This window comes from Dermacentor variabilis, chromosome 1 (genome assembly GCF_050947875.1).
Source record: "Dermacentor variabilis isolate Ectoservices chromosome 1, ASM5094787v1, whole genome shotgun sequence".
Lineage (NCBI taxonomy): Eukaryota > Metazoa > Arthropoda > Arachnida > Ixodida > Ixodidae > Dermacentor > Dermacentor variabilis.
In genome coordinates this window covers 283,536,808-283,560,858 of record NC_134568.1, presented here as the reverse complement: position 1 = coordinate 283,560,858, position 24,051 = coordinate 283,536,808, and the positions used below count along the sequence as shown (strand labels likewise).

At 45.9% G+C, this 24,051-nt stretch overlaps 1 pseudogene; it reads right to left on the bottom strand.

Moving 5' to 3' along the window:
- Window positions 1-3,705: 3,705 nt before the first annotated feature.
- The window catches only part of LOC142566207 (ubiquitin-conjugating enzyme E2-24 kDa-like), a 29,135-nt pseudogene continuing 8,789 nt past the window's right edge, over window positions 3,706-24,051 (bottom strand).

The window sequence follows — 24,051 nt, the reverse complement described above, 5'->3', positions numbered from 1 at the left end:
TCTTTCGCGACGCAAATAGAAACGTTCGCAATATACGATCTTTTTCTTCGAAAACCTACCTCCTGCGGCTTATGCAAAAGTTCGGAGGACGCTTAAGCCTTGTCATTAAGAGGAAAAGCTTTAGCTCGGGTGCTCCCATCTAAATACGTGCAAAAGGAGAATGTTTTTCTCAGCAACCACTGCACCAAATTAGACTAGGTTTGTTGCATTGAAAAGAAAAACCTAAAATCTAGTGACTGTTGGTTTCGAATTTTTGAGTTAGGTCGTCAATTTTTTATTAAAAATTGGCAAAAATCAAAATTTTCAAAAAACGAACCTACCAAGTTTGCAACTCTTACTGAACAACGAAAAATGATAATAGGGAGCTTTAGAATAGGGGCCCCAATAGTTTGAGCCCCAAAGAGCTTTGCGGGTGTTAGCGTTGGGGCACGTAGGAGTGAAGAGTTTTAGAATAGGGCTTGACGTTTGCGGATAGCGTCTTGCGCTGACAGCGCCACTACGGCGTCAAAGAAACACTATTAGAAATAAATAAAATATACCATTTTATGATAGGAATAATAATTTTCACTTGCGTGTATTCGCGTTTAAGTACAATTTATAGGTTATTCTCTGTAAACAGCAAACAATTAGTTGCGCTTAGTGTTGAGCAAACAAACTTTACTAGCCTTCACCAGCCAAGCTTAGCCGTGTTAGGCCTACGAGCCATAAAATCCACTATCGAATTCAAAATCAGCGGCGTCTAATAAGTCAATCTTCATAACACCCGCTAGTTGAGAGAAAGCGATAACCGCACTCGTTTCTCCTAGCTTGCGAACTTCACGCGTTACCGCGAATCGAACCCAGTTTTGTGCTAGGTTAGAGCCGTCGCTTCGATGGGTGCCATGTTTGCCGACGCAAACCTTTTGGGGCCGCTATTTGGACTCCCGCTAAATCTGTGAAATAGCGTTCCCAACGCAAAAACCCAAACGGAGTTTGCGTCTTGCGCATTCGCAGTGGCTTCGACGCTATTTCTTTGGGGCCCCTATTCTAAAACTCTCTAATACAATTCTGTGAATTGCATCTAATAGTACATCTAAAGCGGACAAAATTGATGTTACACAAGAAAATTAAAAAAAAAATTGATATGGAAATACAGCTTTTGCAGAACCTTTGTAACCAACGTAACAAACTCACGTAAGATGTAAAACGACATATCGTATTTGTCCGCTTTGAATGATCTAATGGACCCCGTTTACCGAACCGTGATATCTGTTCTTGATGCAAAGCTATGAATTTGTAAACGTCGTGCTTCTATTTTTTTCAAACGGTCGAATATTTGAAAATCTTTTAAAGAAAACTCGGCACATAAATCGAAATTCCGCTTCCAACAGTAACTAGAATTTAACTTTTTCTCAAACGCATCAAATTTCATTAAAATCGGTCCAGGGGTTATCTCACAGAAACGTTCTTGCGTTTTACGTGTTTGAATAGGCCGCATCGGAGTTGGGCCCGAACTAAAGCTTCCTCTTCCTCTTAAGAGGAAGCTTTAGCTCGGGTGCTTCTATCTAAACACATCTAAAAGGAAAATTCGTCTTTCTCTGCAACCACTGCACCTAATTTGGCGAGTATTGTTGCATTAAAAACTGAAAATCTAGCGATTGTGGGATACAAATTTTTTAGGACATTGTTTTTTTATAAAAAATGGCAAAAATCGAAAATTTTCAGAAAACGGAAACTATGACGTTTACAACTTCGTAACTTGGCAACGAAAAATGATATCACAGTCATGTGAATTGCACCTGACAGTACACCTAAAGCGAACAAAATTGATGTTACACATGAACGTTGAATAATTTAGTAATATGGAAATACAGCTTCTGCAGAACCCTTGTACGCGACGTAATTCACGCAAGATATAAAATGACATATCTACTTTGTCCGCTTTCGATGTTCTAACGGATGCCGTTTACAGAACCGCGACATCTGTTTTTGATGGCGAGCTATTTGTAAACTTAGTGCTTCTATTTTTTTTTTCAAACTTTCGAATTTTTGAAAATCTTCCGAGCAAAATTTAGGCCTTTCATCGAAATTCCGCTTCCAACAGTCATTAGAATTTGACTCTCTCAAATGCAGCAAATTTCACTAAAATCAGTCCAGGGGTCATCTCCGAAAAACGTTTTTGTTTTACATGTATTTGAATAGGCCGCATTGGAGTTGGGCCCGAGCTAAAGCTTCCTCTACTTCTTAGACGCAATTCACAATTCTGTGAATTGCGTCTAATAGTACATCTAAAGCGGACAAAATTGATATGTTACACATGAATATAAAAAAAAATCAATAATAGGGAAATACAACTTTTGCGAAACCCTTGTAACCAACGTAGCAAATTCACGTAACATGTAAAATGACATTTAATTTGTCCACTTTGAATGATCTAAAGAATGCCGTTCACGAACCGCGATATCAGTTCTTGATGCAGAGCTATGAATTTGTAAACTTCGTGCTTCTATTTTTTTTTTTCAGACGGTCAAATATTTGAAAATCGTTTCAAGAAAATGCAAGTCCTAAATCGTAATTCTGCTTCCAACAGTCACTAGAATTTAACTTTCTCTTTCAAATGCAACAAATTTTATTAAAATCGGCCTAGGGGTTATCCCATAAAAAGGTTTTTGCGTTTTACAGGTATTTGAATAGGCCGCGTCAGAGTTGGGCCCGAGCTAAAGCTTCTTCTTAAGAGTGTAACGCGATAGCATTCAAAGATTCCCGGCTGCTTCTCACGCTTCCCGGCAACTGCAGCTTATGTAACCATGTTTCCCTGGAAACGCTGGCGCCGAACGTTATGCACGAAGGAGAGCTTTTCGGTTCACTTTTTTTTACCATTTTCAAAGCGGCATCGTCAACATCTGTGCTAAACAAGGTGCAAGCGGGCCTTATATGAGGCTTCTTTTCGACCCAATGACCTTAAATGAGCTCCGTGCCATGCTAGTGAAAGGAATGCAGAACTGCGGGACAAGCGGCAAGACCACACAGCAAAAACTCAAGAACATTCACCAGAGAATGCAACAAGAGCGACAGCAGCAAATGCAATATGGAAGACATCGGCTACTTGTGGCAGTGCACTCTACCGTGGCTTTGCACGCTTTGATGACTTTCAGGGTGATGGCGCACTTCAGGTTTTGGTTTATTAGACTAACGAGGCAGCATGAACGGAACGACTCATTATGCTTGCTTTTGCACAGTATCTGTGCAAGCTTGTTAAAATACAGGCTCGGAGCAGGATGGGGCAGGGGCGTGCTCTTGCGCAATTGGCTATGCTGCTCACCCACAGGGACATCCTCTCAAGTGCCGAAGCTTGGATCAGAAATTGCAACCAAATTGGATGGCTTGACCACAATTCATATATGGTCATGGACTGCAACATATATGTACAATACGCACATCTTCATCACCATGACCCAGATGTATGTTAGCAGTGGCGTAGCTAGGTCGTCTGGCACCCGGGGCCCATAGGCCTTCTGTACCCCCCCCCCCCCCACCGCAGGTGTAGCAGGCGGAAAGAGGGGTGTCTTCAGACGTATATGACACCCCCCCCCCCCCCCGCACTGGCCCCTTGCACGCACCCGGGGCCCCCGGCCCCCCCTGTTGCTACGCCACTGTATGTTAGTACTTGATTGATGGCAAAACATGCCAGTGCTCATGTGCACAATTACGAACAAGCTGCCACTATTGATAAAGGTAAACATTTTGTATTCAAGATGAGAGTCGGGCACAAATTCATTTGTTTTTTTTTTTATTGTTTATGCACTTTGTATAGAAGATTTAAATTACACAACACCACAATCACTATGTAACAAGCAAACAGAACTGACACATCTGTAGCTACACAATTACATGGGGAAAAATTCATGAAAATGGCCTAAAATGTTTTTTTTTTGCTGCCACACAAAGTTCACTTGATGTGTGAACTACAACACAGTGTTCCCTATGTGAAAGCTTGTAAACAGTAAACTCCCCCCACCCCCTCAGACAACAGCCACCGGAAAAGAAAGCTCCACACTGACCACACACACACACACACATCCAAGGAACAGTTGCACTTGGTTTAACCCACCAGAATTGCTTTACTCCTCATGCCACTTCATTCTTCAGTGCCTACAACTGGAATGAAACATCTTTCAGTATGCTATCATCAGTCTTAGCAGTAAAAACATTCTCTCATGCCCATAACACACCACGCGCATGTACACACAGATAGAATTAAAGCGGCACACACAATTCATTCGGTGCAAACAGCATGCACACCGGCCACTTGGAGTTGTAAAAGTCCAACATGCTCTTGATTACGGGCACACAATTCATTAGATGGCCTTAAGAAGTGCTCAGAGATTACACCAACTGGCTGGTTTTCTGCACTTATATTCAGGAGTCACAAATTCTACATGGCTATTACCACTTTGGTAAGCCACTAAAAGGAGAAGCGCCATTACTATGAACAAGCTCTAACGTAAGTAGATAAAAAAAGGGGCGTGGGATGTAGTAGGGGGCAAGGATAGGTCAAGCAAGCTCTCTCCAGCACTATTTCCAATATTTTTGGCAACTGCTTTACAATATCAAAGCAGCCACTATTTCACATTTCCTCACAATATTGCAATTTACAAATCATGATTAAGCCAAAAACAAGGGGCCAACATATGATTAAGTTACAAAATGGGCATAACGTCGAAAAATAAACTCTATATACAGATGCTCAAACGGAGTTGCTTGTGCAAAAGGAATCTCACTTTCTTTTTGCCCTAGAATAGATGCATGATGCACCAGGCATTATGTATACATACATTTATATATATATATATAAAAAAGGTGAACGATAAAGAAATAGCAGAGGCTGACTCATGCACACACCACTGGCATCACAACAAGCCTGATGTGGATCCCTGCAGAGGGATGAGAGGACGAAAAAAACTTTGGTGGTGGAGACGGGAAGGAAGGAGGAGCGTGTACACTGCAATAATTAATGTCGTTGCAACCACTACTTCGCTATCTAAGCTTATGTAGCATAGCGCTTTGTCCACAGTCTGGCAATACGGTCATGCTCCTCCCTCTGCTGCATGAACTGTGTGGCGATGCTGCCCACCAGTGGGTCCGCTGCAATTGAAGAGATTTCACATCAGGCCAACCAAGCTTCAACGCTCTGCAAAGCACATCATGTCCAAAGTATAGCACCACGACTGTTGAGTCCTCCTACTTGACTTGGTATGCGTCTCAAAGAGCCCCACACCAGGCCCCAGTGCAAATTTTAGTTATACACTGGAGGCTGTACGGCACTGTCCAAGAAGCATGTTGCAGAAAGAATTTTCCAAATCGGTTCGTTATTGGGGGAAACAGAAAATTGACTGTCCTGTTATTTTGCTGCCAGGAGGTGAGCATCACACCCAAGGGAGACAGTTTCCCTCTGCCTATAGTAGTGTTCCCAAACGATGTTCCTTTCTAGTGTTCTCGTATAGTGGAGCCCAGGGACGTACCGCGGTGTAAGCCGCGCTTCCAGTCTTGAGGCATTGAGCCTTTCGCATTGGATGTTTAGTTAAGGTGAATGACAAAACATGCACTGCGAAGAGACTAGTGTCCCTGCCGGCTGGGAGTGGGCTGCTTTGAGAGTACGAAGCGTGGCATTTGCTTTGGAATTTCAGCTGTTTTCGCAGTGGCGTAATACCTTACATTGCAGACACAATGGTAAGCTCATCACGTATACGCTACATTTGTTTCTTAAAAATGGTCAAGCCAGGTGAGGGGGCCCCTTTATGGAGGAAGACGGGCCTTAGAGACCGACAAATCACGGAAACATTAAAACACACACACACGCACACATTGGGTTCTAATTTTTTTTTTTTAATATTTGGGGTTTTACGTGCCAAAACCACTTTCTGATTATGAGGCACGCCGTAGTGGAGGGCTCCGGAAATTTTGACCACCTGGGGTTCTTTAACGTGCACCTAAATCTAAGCACACGGGTGTTTTCGCATTTCGCCCCCATCGAAATGCGGCACATTGGGTTCTAGTGTCTGATGCATTATCTTAGAAATTTTCATCCATCTTGGACCAATATTTTGGTCGTAATGGCGTTTTATGTCATGCCGGCAAGCTGCATTTTTACTGATAAACGCGCAAAAAAAGGGCCTTTTTCCATGCCACGCTGTTGCACTTTTAAGTTTCCGATCACAGCCATCTTGGTCTTGTTTGAAAATGCCATTCTTCTCATTTAGCTTTCACGTCACTGCTACTCTGTGCGCTGAATGGCTACGAAGAAAAAGCCTGAAAAAAAAAAAAAAAGTCCCAATGCGAAATTTTATTTGTTGATTCAGACGTGATCGTAAGCATGCCATGCCATTGGCAGATTTTCGCCGTAGTCTGCTCGGGCGTGCGAAACTCGGCACGAAATGATGTCAAATTCAGTTTTCTGCAAGCCATAAATTCAGCGAACAGAAGAAATGAGGATTGTTAAACTTTCGAAAGTGCGCATTAGCTTTGGAAAGTAGCGGCAATAATTTGCTACCTGTGCCCAGCTCCACTGAACTACCTCCTGTGACTGGAACAAACTTAGCAGATGAAAGCGGGTCTGGCAGCGGCCGGTGTTCAGGCGGCGTCCCATCACTGCAGCCAGATGATTTGGAGAAAGTGAAGGCTCAAGAAAAAGTGCAAGACTTTGCTTCAACGCCGACTACCAAACAAAAATCAGATTTTCTCACTCACGCTGATGCAGCCGCGGCTGGCTCGGATGCAATGGAGACCTGCTTCGATTCGAAGCAGGTCTCGTAAGCCTTGATTCTATAAATGTTCTGCCGTCTTGTGTAAAGCACAAGTTGCAGTGCGGCGGTGGGCAAAGGTGAATGTGACTGCAGTCTTGCCATAAGTCATCTCGTGCACCCCCTTTCCTCATGAACCATCTCACTGTGCTAGAAATGCGGAGCACCGGTTTTTGGCAAATGACATTGAATGGCATTTTTTCCGATTAAAGTTATTAATCTCGTGTGCAACCTGCAGTGACACTGGGTCGACAATAGAAGGTATTACCTATGTATATGCAAAAAATTGGATGTTTAATATAAACACACTGCATTAGCATATGCAGTTTTATCATATTTGATCCAGAAATAAAGTTACCTCAATAACCTATGTCCCCCCTAAAACAATGGAAGTGAAAAGTACCTTAGGAACTAATCCACCTGCAGTAAAACTAATTACATATTTGAAATCTGTACAAAAATGTTTAGAAAACTGCAGTTTCATTAATATAGATGAAAAAATGGTGAAAATTATTTCAATAGTAGCAACATGTTTGTTTTGCTGATTTTCTCGAAATACTAATTTTGCATACCCATCAAGACATTTAAGTATAAACTCCATGCAAGCGATCTTGCACACGACAGCGACAAGTGACGTGATGGAGATGGCTGTCGTGTTTGCTCGTCCCCTACAAGTCATACCCCGTGCGAGTGACGATATTTAGCAACGTCTCCCTGGTGTTGCCAGTATGAGGGCAGAAAATTTGTGCCGAAACTAGCATTATGCGTGCTTTATTAATTTAAGTTGATGCGTTTTATTGTAAAAAGCAGCATAAAATATTTCTGAAGGTCTTGCAGTAGGTTTTTATCCTTGCACACATAAAAATTCAATCGCTTGCTCGTTCCATGCGACAATCGGTAGTACTTTAGTGATGTACATCCAGTTCCCGCTTCATGTTATTGGCCTAGTCACTCTTAGCACTTTCGGGCGACAAGTGACACTTCTAGATTTTCAGAACCGAGCGATTGAGCGACAAGACCAAGCAATCTGTTCAAGCGACGGCCCGTTTTGGCGCTTGAAGCAGTCACGCACAACATCGCTCTCATGTGGTCTAGCCTTTACTGTGATATATCAGTAGCTATCAAAGAATTCCTTTTGCAGCATGAAGCTACATGTTTAGAGTATACAACATAGGAAGCAGTTTTTCCTTTTTTTCGTCCTAAATTAAATTTTTTTGTGAGACCAATGCAGGGCAATAATCAAAACAATGACATTCAGTGTACTATTTAGTAAGAAATATTAACCCAACCATAAAAGTGCTTCCATTGTTGCGTCTTGTGCTTTTTTCTGTTGATCCACATGTCATTTGTACATTTCTGTGCGGTCGTTATTTTAAGAACAAAAGACACTGCTTTTTAATTATGTAATGAAATAATGAACTTATAGAAAAAAATAACTGCATTTTTAGAACTGGGAAACGAAACCAAACAAGCATGCCAACTTTTATCAAGCTTGGTTCAAAAATAGGCAAGGTTAGTTCTAATCACCATGTCCCCTCTTAAATGGTCCCTCACCAGGTCTGGCCATTTTGGGCAGACAAGTGCAGTGCATACAATGCGGGCTACAATCGTGTCTGCTGTTGTGCCTGACGATCCCTCAGAACAAAGGATGTTTCACAGACACGCGGCTATCATGGGTGCTGATCACGCCTCATCATTCACTCAAGGCAGCTTGATCAGCGTCAACTGTCTTACGGACAGGCAGTCATGTTCCAGATCTTCGGCTTTTCGAGTGCCCAGAAATGATGGCTCACTTCAAAGAATGTCACTCACTCCTGACCCTCACAAAGAGGCCACTGATAGATGACACGGCCATTATCGAGAACTCCCGGGAAAAGGCGTCGATGGCCGATTCACAGTTCGCCCCGTGGTCACTTCGTATTGTGCAACATTGGGGACAGGAGAGGCACCACAAGGGTGGGACGTCGGGGGTGGTGAATCTTCAGTGTTTGTGATTGGCCAGTGAATTTCCTCTACGAAGGAACAGAGGGAAATAAACGGCATAAAAAGCGGATCTAGATGGCTGTGAGGAGGAGGGAAGCTCGGACATGCAAAGACTATAGTAGAACAACTTAAAAAAAAAAACAGCAGCTGGCAACCAAGGCACACAGACCACGCTGGGTTGTGTTACTCCGCCAGCCAATCACAGAAGCAAACAAAATTGTCATCATGCGACCGTTTAGAAATGGCATCGTACTTTATACCTCCCGAGCGCCTGCTGTTCTTGAAGAGTCTTTTCATCTGCGGAAGCGATGAGGTATGCAGCAGACACGGACAAAGTGAATGGAATCTGAGCATTTCACTCTTCCAAAAGTCTGCGGTACAGTTCATTTCATTGCTAAGCCCATTTTACTCATGTAACTTCACTGCCAAGTGAAGTGAAACTTGACAATAAATAGTTGTAGCAAAGCAAGTGTTTTATTTCAGTTCAATAAAGAATTAGGCTTTTACCATTTCCTTATAATACACGAGTGAAAACATAACATTACGGGCTAATAATTTTATTTTTGTGGTTAATAGCTTATTTAGGCAACAGGGAAAGTTTAAAGCAGAAACTATTTGCAGCCTTGCAGAGGAACATGGCTGACGGTTATGAGGGCATGAGCGGGGCTTCACTGCAGACTTAAGTTGTATCGGACTACAGCATGTAGCATGCTCCAAGAGCTGGAGCTGCGTGTGTAAAACTTCATGTACTTTTGTTTATAAACCCTTTTCTCATTCTTTGAACATTGCTCGGCACCTATCTTTCTACCGGCACCTGGCATGGTACTGTCCATGGGCCCTTTGTGGCTGTGCGGACCCAGTTTTACAACACTGCTAAGTATTACCTCGCTACGCACTATGGAAAGAGCCGAAATTTCAAGCTGAACGCCATTTGCCCCCTCTCCTCGCAAAGTTGAGCTTCAAGCCGGAGGGCAACGTATACGTGCGAGTTCGCCTACATACATGTGTTTGTGCTGCGACATCGCTCACAGTGACATGACTTCGAGAGTTATTCAAGCCAACATCTGTAATTTGTATAATCTGTTGATTCAATAGATGAATTAATGTTCAGAGAAATAATAAAACAGAAACCAAATGTCTGCGTGTTCTTGCTTCACTTCGCACCACAGCAAGAGATGTACAGTGGAATCTCAATACAGTGGAACCCCAATTATACGACTTTCTCGGGACCGCGAAAAAGCGTTGTAAACTCCGAACATAAATTATGCCTATAAAAATACACGAACCAAGAGCTTTCGCTCGAGTTGGGCAACATCCAAAAGAAGGTCCTCTGCAGCGTCGCGTGAACAGATGAAGTTCTATATGCCGTCTATGTGCCGCAGCACCTCGGCGAATGTGGTAGGCACAGGCACAGCATCTGTGGCGTCGTTGTTGTCCTCGTCCAATGTTGCATCAGTGTTGGCACTAGGCAAAGCCTCCTCGATCGCAACGTTGTCGTCGGCCTCCACGTACTCGGCGAAGGTCGTGGTGAGGTTTAAACTCTCGAAATCGTCGGCGGCGAAGCCTGCATTGGCCTCGAGCGGCATCGAGGTTGTTGCATCCCCAGCAGAGGAGGCAGTCTCCCGCTTAAAGCCACAGTGCTTGAACAAGTTAGCGATTGTGCTTCGCGACACTGCATTCCACGAACTGGCAATAAAATACATGGTGTCGAGCACAGTGATATTTTTTTCAGACTCCCTGCTTTCCATAGCCGCCAGCTGACGCTGCACTAACCGCTTCCGGTACCCTTGCTTGACGCACTTAATCACGACAAAGATTAGAGTATCTTAAGGCACCGAGCAATGCTGGCTTTCCTGGCTCTGTGCTGCTTTTCCGCTTCCTCGATAATAATCAGCTTATCGCCAAGTGACAGAACTGTCCACTTTCGGGACGTTGTGCGTTGCGTTGCTCGACAACTCAAAACCTCCGCTGAACGCTGGTCGCTATGATTACGACCAAGAACACGTGCGTTAAACCTAGGCCTCTCCGCGCTACCTTGTCGACCATCTGCTGATGGGAAACTGGAAGGAGAGAAATGCTTCCCTAGCGGGACGAGAGGCAATGCCGCCGAGAAGAGAGGGAGGAAGTGATTGTGGAGAAGAAAAGGCGCTATTTCAGCACAGCGGGCGTTGCGGGCAGCTGCTGGTGGGGGGGGGGGAGACACGCTTCCCCAATGCGACAAGAGGCGACGCCATTGAGAAGAGAGGGAGAAAGTGATTGTGGAGAAGAAAAGGCACTATTTCAGCACAGCGAGCGCCACGGGCGGCTGCTGGTGGGGGAGAAACTCACGCGCTTCGCGAGGGTCATCGTATAATGTGGGTCGGGCGTAAAATTGTGTGGAATAACCGGGGTTTTTAATACATTGCTTCTATGAGGACTTCGCCGGAACTGCGCTGATCCGTCGTAAAACCCGGGTCATCACAAAACCGGGGGACATATAACCGGGGTTCCACTGTAAATGGAAATCGCTCAAACAGAACTGCCTCTTCGATGAAACTCCATCCTCATGGTTGATTGGTTTTGTAGTACTAATGAAATTGTATTTGGCTTTGTCTCTCAGTAAATGTAACTCCTGATAAGCAGCACCAATTTCCCTGGTCCTTTGAGGTTCCATTTAAAGAGAGTCCACTGTACTTCCGTTTTGCCTGCTTGTTCCCATGACGTGCAGTGGTGCGTGCAGACACTGAAACTATGTAATTTTCTACCGTGTTCAAGCAGGTGATCATGCTCTGTGATCCGCTTGTGCCTGCCTCAGTATTCATTTAACACTGACTTATATTGCTAGTCACGTGTCCTCGTGCACAGTGCGCAAAATTGTGTGCTGCACGATACGAGACAATTGCAACAGCTCTCCTGCGATACTGTCAGCGGAGATGCGTCGTGCAGTAAAAAAGCCACGGAGGAACAAAACAAAAATTGAAGTTGGGACCTGTGGAGTATGCGTCACGTGACTTTCGAGCTCCGGTACGGGAGAACGCAGAAGGAACTGGACTTGCGGAGGCTAGACAGGGTAAGTGGAGAGAGTCTCTTGGCAGTGACGCTTGCCTTCTGAAATCATGGGCTCGTGGCACTGAATTATTTAGAACTATTAATGAACAGATTTGAAAAATTTTTGCGGCAGAACACTCTCTAGATGACACGTAACAACTTACAGCATAAAACCGAAATTTGCTATGGGGCCTGGTGAGGGGCCCTTTTAAGGGGCATAATGAGAAACACTGAGCGGAACTTTCGCAACCCTATTTCATTAATTTCACAGTTATACAGTCGAATCTCATCAATTCAAACTTCAGTTTATTCGAACTGGCACTGTTGTCCCGTCAAATTACGTGTAGTTCAATGGACGAAAACAACCGGTAATTCTAACGTGCAAGCATTTGAGATTGTGAATTCGAACATACTGTGCTCTGACAATGCTCTCAGCAGCGCGCCAAATCACGCAGCAGCGCCTCCAACCAGCATTCCTCTGACCCCGCCATAGAGGAAGAGCTTAGGAGAGACTTCTCAATACTATGCACCAATAAGAAAAAGAAAAAAAGCTGTGGTGGAAATTTGTGCACAGGCACGTGCAGGCGCGCATCACCAATTACTTCTGTCTGTGACGGGTTAGTGACTTTCGTTAGTGCCACGGCACTACCATGTACCCCACATAGAGGCAATGTATAAGGACGTCCGAAATTTCAGCCGCAAAAACCTTCACTGTCAAACTTTCCAAACTTTTTGCCATGACCGCAGGTCCGACACGACAATAATCAAAGCCACCACCACAGCCACTTGGTTATCACACCGCCTCGAGCCGGCGCTCTCGCACGTAGATCCATTGGCAGCCGTAGCCTCAATAAGGCAACACTATGCCTAGCTACTTCGACGTTCACTACCAAGGTTCTTGCTGTTCGGTACTGTGTTTTTTATTTAAACAATTCGCTGCTCTTAGCAATAGTGCCGACTCAGCCTTTGTAATCCTCGCCAACGTCTTAGGAGTGCTGAAAGCATGGCGCGTTGCATAATGCCGGTTCCCAAAAGTCAACTACGCCCAACACAGCAGTTTTACAAAACGGTGAAGCCCACCGAAAGTTAGAAGGGGCGATTGTCACTGGACATATGCTTCCTTTTATTACACACACGTCCACCCACTGCCTACTATCACAGTATAAGCACCAATGCGCCTAATAACTGACTGATTAGCATCCTTTAATTTGAATAAGTTTTCAGGCCCCTTCGAGTTCGAATTGTCAAGAGTTGACGGTAATAATTGAGATGTTAAAACAGAAAAAGTACAATTCTGAAATTTCACGCTTAAATCCCAGCACCAGTACATCAGTGTGACATCACAGATTTCAATGTATTCTTTAAAGTACTTTGCCCACAGTCGCTCAGTAAAAATTCCTGAAACTTGCCCTTTGGCTCCTTTAGAATGCAATGTACTGCATATTTACTGATAAATTAAGGGGGGACGCGGGGATCAGATCGCGAAAATTGCAAAAAAGATCGATTTTTGGCAACGATGCATTTCGGTATCTGCAATGCCTAATCTACATTGTATCAAAATGGTTTGAATGAAAACGCACTAAAAGTGCCAGAAAAAAATTAATTTATCAGTGCGTAGGGCAAGAAAACAGCTTTAAATCGCGTAAAATTACCACAGTTCGCGGAGCCCTAACTCGTCTTTCCCGCCACCGAACGCCGCCATCTTGGTATCGTTCGAAAGCTCGAAGTTTCGACATTCCGTTTCTGAATTCTTCGGTCGTCACCATCTTGTAACAAACACAAAAGAAGCGCGGGTCTGCTAGAGGCGGTCACACGGGCCCTGTGATGAAAGCGGGCCTCCGATTGGTTGCCGTACTGAACGGCGTCTCGCCATTGGTTGCTGCTGCAGCAGCGGGCAAGCTGGCAACCACAGCGGACCGCAGGTCAGTGAGCTTTTTCGATTTTCCACTTCTGGCTACCCGCGGGCTGCCAGAGCCAGCCAGAGCGTCTTCGTTTTTCTCGGGTTGCTCTGCCCACCGCGCTACGCACTTCCGCCGGGCGTTCGTTTTGCTCGCGCTGGACGGTTCTGGCTACCCGCAGGCTACCAGAACCTGCCAGGACGATTTTGGTCTGGCTGCTCTCTGGAAGTTCTCTGGCTAGCCGACGACTAAAAGAGGCGATGGGCGCTCGCCGCCATCTTTACGGGGACTTCACGGATTGCAACGCGGGTGCTTGAGGACTTAAATTTACCTCGCTCAGCCAACTGTCTACGGTCATCTTGGGATTTCCTTACTTCTAGCGTTATCTTTTTAGGCACTAACGCACCGTTCCACATCGCGAAGCGGTGCGATACGAGCCGTGGTGAACCGTTTGAAGCTTTTGTGTGCATGTCCCCAGCTGATTGCTTCTTCGCGGCAGTGAACAGCGCGTCGCACTCTCATGCGTGCATGTTATCTGCATCGTGTTCCACGCAAGTTGTAGACGCTCATTCACACATTGCGGTACATTTTGGGTTCGTCTTTCTCTGGTGGCGTTCCTTTTCACGTATCTCGCGTATGTATATCTCCTTTCTCTGCAGTTAGCGAAGGCTTTGCAGCTAGCCCGTGTTCGCTCCGTCTCTCCATCGTATGCTGTGGCAGCTCGAAACCGATATGTGTTCGAACTGTAGGCCGTTGATCTAAGAATACACTGATTGCACTCGGTACGTTTAGACACACGTACATAGGCTTATTGCTCGCATGATTGCGACCAATGTTTTGTTTTTCGTGTGAAACGTTTCGCTCGTCACAGGCGACGTGCATATTCATGCGCCAGCCGCGTCCCCAGCTCCTTAAGGGGGGACGCGGGGATCAACTCTGGAAAAACGACCCAAAAATCACTTTTTAGAAAGTTGCAGATTTCGAATCTTTGATCCCTTTTCTATAAGTTTTCCAAGTATTTCCGCTGAAAACGACTGCTAAGTAGCATAAATAAATATATACATAAAGCAATACAGCGAAAATTTCGTAAAAATCGGTGGAAAAGTCGCGGTTTTCGAGCGTCCCTAGCTCCGGAACGGCAGTACGCGGCGCGGCCATGCTGGTACCGTTGAAAAGCGCGCCTCTTCGCCTTTTGACTCCTCTTTTTCATTTCCTGATAGAGAGAAGAGCAAGCATAAAAAAGCAAAAAGTCTGAAGGTCGCGGAGCTGCTTGTCGCGGCCGCCGATTGGCTTGCTCAGTCACGTGCGTTCTATGAGCCGCCCCATTGGCCGGGTCTGGAAGCGAGCTGCTGCGGCGTCTGCTTCTCCCGTTTCTTCGCGCGCTGGCTGCTGCCCCTTTGTTTACGTGTTGGATATTCGAGGTACGCCGCCGCTTCATCGCTTTATTCGGATTTTAGTTTTCTATTTCATTTTGTGGCTTCGCGCATGACTTGGCGGACGTGGACGACGAAATACGCGACCAAGCACCGCTTCGGCAGCCGCAAGCGCAAGCCGCCGAACATATGAAGGATAAGTAGTCCTAGCAGAGTTGCGTCCGTGCGGAAGCTTGAACTGTCGACGCATTGCCGGGCAATTCGCAGGCTGTTGCAGCCTTGAGTTCCAGTGGTGATGATACCGAACTAATAACCGCCTTTTCCGATGCTTCCGGGCCTGCAACGCCCTGTAAATGCTCCACGACGTACCCCGATTGTGCCACCGCCGTCACCGAGATGAACGACGAAAGTGCGGTCCAAGCGCGAGCGTCTGCGGCCGTGAAGACGAACCGTGCATCAGCAATGGTCGCACCATGCAGTCACATCTTGAGTCACAATTCATCTTGTCGGAGGTGTTGGATATGACCGCCGCCACTGTCCGCGCGTCACTTGGTTCTGTGCCGGCAACCGAACGGAAGATAGGGTTTACGGCTGGAGGAGCATGCTTGGTGGCGACGAACTCAAGCGAGTCGAGCAGCTGAGAAAGATGCCTTGCGCAAGAAGAGGGCACAAAAAGCACATGAAAGCAAGCATAAAAGATCCAAGAAGCCACGAGATCAACCTGACACCTGTACGTACAAGGCCGGTAGTTTCTAGTCGAATAAACATGGCCCAAAACTTCAAACACCTTTTTCTCAAAACTTTTTTCTACCACCAAGGTCAACTTGCAAAGCCAATATCTCAGCCACCGTTATGAATATTTTTACACCGTTTGTTTTGTTACACTCATTGTGCACCACTGCACACAGTGACATAATTTGTTTTCAAAATAGTTGCTTCAATAATTTGTTATCTTTTGTTTTCACAGTCGAGATTTTCATGCAACTGAAGTAGCTGCAGAAGAATGAAAATATAAAAAAATTCTGTTAGGCAAAAAAAATTACAGGAATGTCACTGTGTGGAGGATACATATAGGAGTGCTATCAATGTTTGTTTGAACTCCTAGCACCAATATACAGGTGTGCAGGCATTTTGCAAAAATGAAAGCAGAACAATTTTGTAAACAAAAAAGTACTTCAGATATTGCAGCCATATTTTCACAGTTTTGTTTATGTGATATTATTAAGGGGGGACGCGGCCCTTGAAAACCGAAAAATAGCGAAAAAGTCGATTTTTGAAAAACCATATTTTTGGGTTGTATGTCTCATAAACTACCTGTTCTGTAATTATCAGCACCTAATTCAGCTGTAATGTACCAAAAATAACGCTACTTTTGAGGCCACCGCGGCCCAAAAAACACGCCCAAATGCCGAAATGAAGTCAAACTTCGCGGGCGCGCCATTCCCGGCCCATGTGGCCTGCCCGCGCCATCTTGGTGTCGTTTTGACCGTGGATTCTTTGTCTCTATTTTGCCGCCTTGCAAAATGGCATCGTCGGCGCGGTTGAGGCGCTATGGGCGTTTTCCCGCGATGTGATGCGGAGCGCTGATTGGCCGGAGCAGCGCGTTCAAATATCGCGGGATAAAGCGCGCCTGCCATTGGCTGCTGCGCGGGCGGCGGCTGCTGCTCCCTTTGATGCCGCGCTCGCGTCGTTGTTGCCCCTTGCTCTGTCCGCCTCAACATGAGCTTGCGCGCTGCTCATCGCCTTGCGCTATCTTTTATATTATTTGTTCAGCTTTTCTTTTTTCGCTAGTTCTTCGCTGCACGCGATGCCGGCAAAGCCCAAGACAGTGCAGATGTTCGGTGCACGGGAGCGCGATATGAGTCTTGTACGAGCATCGAACTTCCGATCTCCCGCAGCGAGTGCTGACTGCGTAGACGCTTTTCAGTGGCGGAACTGTGCTTTCGGCCGCCGCCAGTCGAAAATCCGACACACTGAGTGTGCCTGGAGCCGCAAGAGCTGATTAGAAGATCCGCAGGAGCTTTCTAATAAAAAAAAAACACGTGTTCAACTTTAAGGCCTGTTTTCTCGGAATGGATTTTTTCGCTAGTAGTGGTGCTGGGGAAGGCGATATCTCAAGAACCGCTCTTCAGATTTGTATGCCGTTTTTTTTTATTCTGTTCCTGAACGACTTTGCCAGGGGGTAACAGGCTTCTTTTTTTGAAAGCTCGTGCAGTTAATTTATACTAAGCAATTAATTTTTGATGAATGTGGTCATTACTGGCTACATCAAATTCAAAGTTGTCTTAAAAATTTTTGGAGGGGAAATTAAAGAAAAGGGCTCTTTAGCCCCCTGGGATATCTATCAAGGGATCATCACAGTGAATTTCAGCTTCCTACGATGTCCTGGCATTTCTCCAAGCTCTTCCTCAGGCATATACATGAATCACCTAGTTAGACCTCAATAACTCTGGAACTAATAAACATATCTTCATGAAACTATGCAGTTCCTCATAGTTCGGTGGTGTGGACGTACCCTGAAAGTTTCATCTGGATATCTTAAAAAATAAGAAAGTTCGGTCTCCAGGGTAGCCTCCCCCCTTAACATCTGTGCAAAATTTAATCAAAATCGGATGGTAAATAAAAAAGTTAGCTTTGATCCCCATATCCCCCCTTAAATGAGAAGCACCATCAGCCACAAAAAACTTTATGAAATCGAAGCCCAAGCAGGTCGGCGCGAAATTTTATGCGTATGAGCTAGACGTACCCGATAACCTGCTTTTTCATGTCTTGTGATGACAACGCCAACTCATCAATGTCGCCGGTGGTCGACGTGATCGCTGCGACCAGGGATCCTCCAGCTATCACTTTCGAGTATACAATCACAATTTCGCGTCTTGTCATCCGCCGCGTCGGAGGCTATCTGTTGCGCTGCGCAAGCAAGGTTGGCCGAGTACGCGTCCTGCGCCAAGTCGCGCGAAATCGCGCGAAAGTGATCATATCCCTGAATGCAACAATATATTTTCAAGCTGGAAACGCATAAATGGGCCGACTACGTTGAGCGCGCGCCGGCCTCGATGGGCGCTGCCATGCTGGTAGCATGTTTACATTTGGCCAGCTGTACCGGCGTTCGATTTTGCAAACTTCGGGCAGGTTCGGGTTGTCTTGGGATCCTAGCCCATGTGACTTCCTGTCAGAACCGGAACTAGCAGGCTGCCATCTGGCTGCCAGAACTCCGAAAATCGAAGAGGCCCACTGATGGATCGTCGCTCGTTCGAAAAGAACTTTTAAATGAAGCATGCCTTCGGAAAACGGAAGCACAAACCTCCTACGGCGAGAAAAAGACGGCGGCCAGCAGGAGAAGCGGAGAACCAGACTGAACACGCGGATAACGTGCCGCGTTATCTTGCACCGTGCGATTCCAGCAGCGAAGCCGACAATCGCCCTGTGACATCGACACTGATAACAAAGCCACCGGAAGACGTGCCATCGGAGGCTCTCGCACCTATGCGTACGGCCGCGCGAGTCAGTAACCGAGATCGCGTTGTTGGAGGCGACGCGGGTCGAAGGTCTCGCCATCGCCGGCAGAGACGGTGTGCGTTTCCGATGCATCGTGCGATAGGGACACGTAGCCTGCGAGTGAGCCCCAACCGTCGACGAGCTACATACTGTATGGTGACTCAAGGCTCACCAGACAAATCGTCGCACGATTCAGACGCGCCTCAAGCCGCGTTTTGTGTCAGCGGTGACTGCAGAAGTGCACAGGCATGCAGCGTTCGCGACTGAGCGGAAGCAGCAATGCCAAGAACAAATTTCGGCCCCTTGTGACTGAGTTCATTATTATGCCTGTTTCCGCGATGAACTCTTTGATCGCTAAAACTCTGTGCCCAAGATGCCAACTGCGTTCTGTGGGTGTACACTGTGATACCAGGCTCGGTCTGGCAGTGAAAATGGTGGTCATGCACTACTCCAGACGGCGCAAGAAAAGGATAAAGAACGCCTGAAGAAGGCATCCAAAGCCCACCAAACAAAGAGGCAAAGGTGTAAGAAGATGCCTGACAGCAATGATTCAAAATATTACAGCCCTGGTGCTTTTAAAACTTTGCAGCCAATTTTCTCAATTGCATTTTTTTTTGTCAATCACCTCGCTCGTGGAAAGCATAGCACAACAATGGCTGGACCGATTTTGGTCCAGTTTGTTTTGCTGCGATCCACAAGCTGTGCTGTACTTAAAGACAGTCTTGAAATGTTTCTTTATCTTTCAGTTATTTAATGATTTCACAATTACTACATGGCTCCATGCAGTGAAGCACAGTCATGTGCATGTTATGTTGAGCAAAAAATTATTGGCGCACTAAAAAAAAATCTAACACTGTCTTGATGTAGATTAGACATCTGGGCAAACATGCAAAGTATTCCCAGCTCCCTACCATGTTTCGTTACTGTGCCAGGTTTTCCACAAGCAAGGAACTTATAAATTCTTATAAAACAAAAACTAATTAAGATATCCTAATGAAATTTGAGATTTCTCTTTATTGCAATGTGCAGTGTGTGTGCCAAATTTCAGCCCTTTCTGTCAAGAAACAAAAAGTTCATTCTGATCCCCTCCTCCCCCCTTAACTAGGGCCCAGCAGACACTGTCAGAACCCATGATGTTTACAACAACCTGGCGTAGAAACTTCCAAGGCACCATCACCACCCATTTTTCGCTTTTGTGTAGTTTTTTGTCTTACCAATCCACTTCTCACAGCAAGAGCAGCATTTTTGGTATTGAAGGGCAATTTATTATTACAGCTCAAAGTATTCTTCCCAATTAAAGTCCCTTTAGGTGCTTGTGCATCAAAGCAATTTTAAAAAAGCAGACAGAATCCAAAGCAGCAGAAATTAAATGTTCTTTCAAACTATGTGTGGTGCCATTCCACACTTAGACACACACATGAAGAGTTCACTCAATGACTGTGGGCACTTGCAATCAAAAAGCTAGCTTGACAAGCACTGGCAACGAGGATGCATATAAAGTGGCCTTTCTGTGCTGCACTTCCCTTCACCATTTTGAGTGTGCCATATCTCTAATTCCCAGGTCAAGTCAAACACACAGTGTGCGGGCTGGGCAGGTGTCATCAAACCCAAAACAGCACCGACGACGCATACTGCGGGGATTGAGATGCGGGCATTCACCTGTTCTGCCAACCCAATGGCTGTTCCTTTCCACTTGCGACAGTTGGTGGTGGTGGCCTTGGTCATGGACTAGTTTGCACAGGTGGTGCTCGCGTGAAGGAGCTCTCGCCCAGATGACACTGGGCACGCACACATTTTCCTCTTGTCCATCGGCCCCTTTGCTAGGGCATCGGACTTGAGCTCGTCTACAATGCCTTTGCGCCTATGGCGAGCGCATACCTTGTGCCGATCCTGGTGCTCACGAATGTTTGTACTGCGCCGAGCTGCATTTATTGGAGATTGCCTGAGCTTTCGTGAGTGGGCCCATTGGTTATAATGGTGAGAGCAGGCAGCATAGCCGCAGTGATGTTTTTCTAGCGATGCCCTGCAACTCCCGTGTGAGCCTGGGACTAGGCATTTGTGAAGTGTTGGGTGTCGCCGGAGGCAAATGGTTTCCGCTAACTTAGGACAATACTGCATTTTCTTGTATGCATAGCACTTGGTGTCCCCCTCTTGCAGCCTGAGAGCACACACAGGGCCTCCTCAAGCCTGAACATGCAGCGGTCAGTACTTTTGTGAAATACTAGACCCCCACAGTACACACCTAAAGTGTGTATACAGGGTGTCCCAACTAACGTCAGCCAAGCTGTTAGAGAGAAAAAAAAAATATTTAAGAAACACGGCTCCAGAAACGAACTATCTTGCACAGTCTTTCGTTATTATTTTTTTCATTGAGCAGCTTGGCTAAAGTTAGCCGAGACACCCTGTATAATGGTTATCACAATAAAACCAAACAAATAAAAAATGGCAGGACACCTCTATGGCCCACTGAAGATGACAAAACTACACACAGAACAATTACCTTACGATTGGCAATACTTCCGGCAGATATACAAAGGCTGCACCGAAAATGTAGCACTTTCCAGTGTACAACCCACACCCCCAATTATACAACAGCTGGCAAAGAAAACAAAATTCTCATGCATAACCTACGGAAATAACTGCGTACAACAACGCTCCAATCTTTGTCCATTCAAGGATGCCCGTCTTGTACACTATGTATCTCCAACCAGCCGCTCTACTCCCCCCGCCCCTTCGGCAATGCTGATAAAGCTGGATTCAAACGACACACGTGATAATGGAAGAGTCATTCCCGTGACATCTGACATGAATCCTATCACTTCACAGGCGCAACAAGCCCTCACGTGACAGAGGATGACAGTGTGGATGGAGCAGCCCTCGCATGGGCAATGGTGACAAAGCAAATGCAACCAAGCCAAAAATCCAACCAGTGATTTCAATCTCCACCGAATTGCGAAGCGCGTGGACCAAGAGAGCACCATGAGAGCGGGTGATGTAAGAGTTCACCAGCGCCGCGTGCATTATTAACTATACGCAAAATGCCGACCAGTAAGAGGAGGAGAATGGACGACCATGAAGGAGCTTCAACGTGCAGTAGTGGGGAGAGAATTTTGATGGTCGAGGAGCTGGGAAACTCCATCACGGCTCGACGGCTTGACGTCCATGAGTCAACGATTTGTGGATGGTGGCATCAATGGGAGGCCCTTTCTAAATGCGAGGCCAGTCAAAAGGGCCTTGTAGTGGCCTGGTATTGTTTCCGAATGAAATGGCTCTGAATTCATTTAAAAAGTACTTAATCTCAAACGAACTCGTCGGCACGGATGACTTGATTCTCGGGCGACCACTTTCGGAAATAATTTCACTTTCGCAAGGCTTGGCTTGTTTCGGCATCGAACCCCTCGAAGTATACGGCCGACAGCGCTCTAGGCACTGATAACGAGCTTGGAACAGCGCCAGAAACACTTCACGGGAACGCTTTTGGTGTCGAGTCACGTGAAATTTCATGAAAGTGAAACAATTTCCTAAAGTGATCGCCTGAAAACAGCGCCCCAAGGAAAACTCCATCTCCTTCTTGAAGTACAAGAGAACTCGTTTCCGAATTGATTTGTTGAATAACGGTACGATTTCTCTTTCTGTTCATCTCGTGTTGCATTCGTGGCTTTATTTTTCTTTCACTTCAAGGACTGAGAATGCGGACCCTCACGTTACAATCGTGGTTGCATTACATTTGAACAAATACGGTAGGTTGTGTGTATGCAGAAAGCAGACCCAAAATTAATCTTTGTTTTCAGAATGGAAGCACTGCTACGATTGTTAGACCAGTGTACTAGGTGAGGCACACTGCAAATGGCCACTTACCTGGGTTGCAGTCCGTGAGTAGTGAGCATATTGACAGTAGAACTTTGGAAATGGTAAGGGCTGGACTCCAGTTATCCTTGAGGATATCTAGACATATGACTCCTTGGCTGTTGATGTTGCAGTGGTATATGCGTGTGCGAAATGTAACCTGTGGAAAGATGATGGCAGGATACAGGAACTAAAGTCAAAAGCAGCAGAATACCTTCTACACCGTGGCACATCATAGCGACTGCAACAGAAAATACTGTCAGTTGAACTTATACCCTCACAAAGGGCAAATAATGTAAAGCCTTCCACGATTTGATGATGTGGCATGCCATAGTGGGGGACTGCGGATGAATTTTGGATCACCAGGGGATCTTTAACGTGCCCCAACGCACGGGACTATGGGCGTTTAGGCATTTCGCCCCCATCGAAATGCGGCCACCCTGGTTGGGATTTGATCCTACGAACTCGTACCTATCAGCGCAACACCATAGCCACTAAGCCACCATGACGGCTTTTGTTAATAATGTACCCGCTTAAGGACACTATCAGTCAAGACAAAATTGCAACAGATCTTTGACCTGTCTCCCTAGAGCCCGATGTATAGGCGGACTACAATGAGCCATAGTGGCTCATTGTATGTAGTGTAGAGGCTGGTGCAAGGAGGTTTTTAAAAGTTCTGGCACAAGGAGGTTATGTGCTCAGGAGGCGATGCTCTGTGCGCAAATCACACAGAATGATGGGCACCATGCGGCAGTGGGCAGTAAAAAAAGCAGCAACGATTCTCACCCAGCACATCATTGTGTACATACACACACACTGGTGAAATCTCGACGAGTCAATGTATTGGCCAAACTGCCACTGTAACCTCGTACTAAAAGTTCAAAATGGTGCTTATTACAGCTCTTGTCAATCACATGGTCATGCAATTCCAGAATTATTTAAAAAAAAGAAAAGGGAGACTTAGAAAAAAAAAAAACCTCTTAGTCTGTATTTTGGCAACATTTACTATGACGTCACATTTCTTTGTTGGCGGCACAGGAAAAAGGTTGGCGCTCATTTAGTAGCTCATCGGTGATTGGGCCTGAGATTACACTCAGGCAGACTGAGGGCTGTAGAAGTGGCGTTCAGGATCGTGGGTGACCAGCCAAAAAACATAGTGAGCCAAGCCTCTGGATAAGACTAAAGGTATAGCGACATATTTTTATCTTGTGGCCCGAGTCAGTGAGCGAGGGCACCTCCATGTTGGTGGAGTGGAGTCGTGGTTGCATTCGCGCTGTTTCCGCAAGAACAATCATGCGGATGTCCGCACCTTTTCTTTGTTTGTTTTGACTTGCGCTAGCACTATGACAGTGGCCCTTAGCCAGTGCGCTGCACAATGATCATAAACAGGGAAGGTGCGTATGGCGAGGGGACCAAAAATGTCACTACCCTAATTTATTCAGGGGGCTTACGGCGAGCATGCCTACTAAATTAGTAGGTGCACTTAGCTTGCATGTAGGCAAATGGCTACTAAGGGTGTGCAAATACTCGAAACTTTAGAATAAAGAGTCGAATATTGTCTTATTCAATTTGGTCCCCAAACCCAGTAGTCAGTGCAGTGAATACCCAACTACCTAGGGACTGCAAAAACGCCCGAAAAGCCAGACA